Source organism: Dermochelys coriacea, chromosome 2 (assembly GCF_009764565.3).
Source record: "Dermochelys coriacea isolate rDerCor1 chromosome 2, rDerCor1.pri.v4, whole genome shotgun sequence".
In the NCBI taxonomy this organism is placed as follows: Eukaryota; Metazoa; Chordata; order Testudines; family Dermochelyidae; genus Dermochelys; species Dermochelys coriacea.
Window position 1 is genome coordinate 2,949,350 of NC_050069.1, and position 918 is coordinate 2,950,267.

The window sequence follows — 918 nt, forward strand, 5'->3', positions numbered from 1 at the left end:
CTGAGGTCCAGCTAGCCCAGTCTGCTGTCTCTGACAGGGCAGGGGCCAGCGCCCAACGCTGCAGCAGAAGGTGTAAGAAGCCTGCAGGAGCAGATGTGGCCTAATCTGCCCTCTACATCAATCTCATCCTGGTCTCTGCTACCCAGAGACTGGTTTAAACCTTGAAGCAGAAGATTGAAGAACTGCATGTTATGGATTTCTATAATTATAGGGGCCCTAAATCATTAAACCCAAATGTCAACCATAGGGAGCACCCTGAACAGACCCCCTCACCCATGAACCTGCCCCCTCCTTCTGCTCACACATCCATGCCCCTATCCCATCTGTGCACCCCCTTCACTCCAGACCTTTTCACCACTCCACACAGCTTCACCCCTGCAGACCCCCTCATGCCTGCAAACCACCTCACCTATGTACCCCCCACCCCTGCAGATCCCCCCACCCATGCATCCCCCCCATCCCCATACATGACCCCTCACCCCATTCCCCTCACCCCCACAGACCCCATCATCTGCACCATCACCCACGCAGGCTCCCGCCCTTACCCTCTCAGACCCCCTCACTCATGCACCCCCTACCCTCAGCCCCAGACACCCCACCCTTCCAGACCACCTTACACATGCACCTCCCACCCCTGCATCCTCCCAACCCCACACACCCTCCTCCATGCTCCCTCACTCTTGCATCCCCACCCTCACCCATGCAGACTCCCCATGTCCATGTCCATGCCCCCGCCCGTCTTTGACACATCCAAGGCCCTCAGCTCCCCGTGAACTACATTTCCCAGCGCTCCTTGCGCCCCGCCTCCTCTCCCCTCCCACTCCCGCGCCTGGAAGTTGAGCGACGGCGGTGCTGTCCAATGAGCGCGGAGGCAGCTCCAATGGGGAGGCGGAAGCGGCGGGGGGCGGGCTCTGTCGC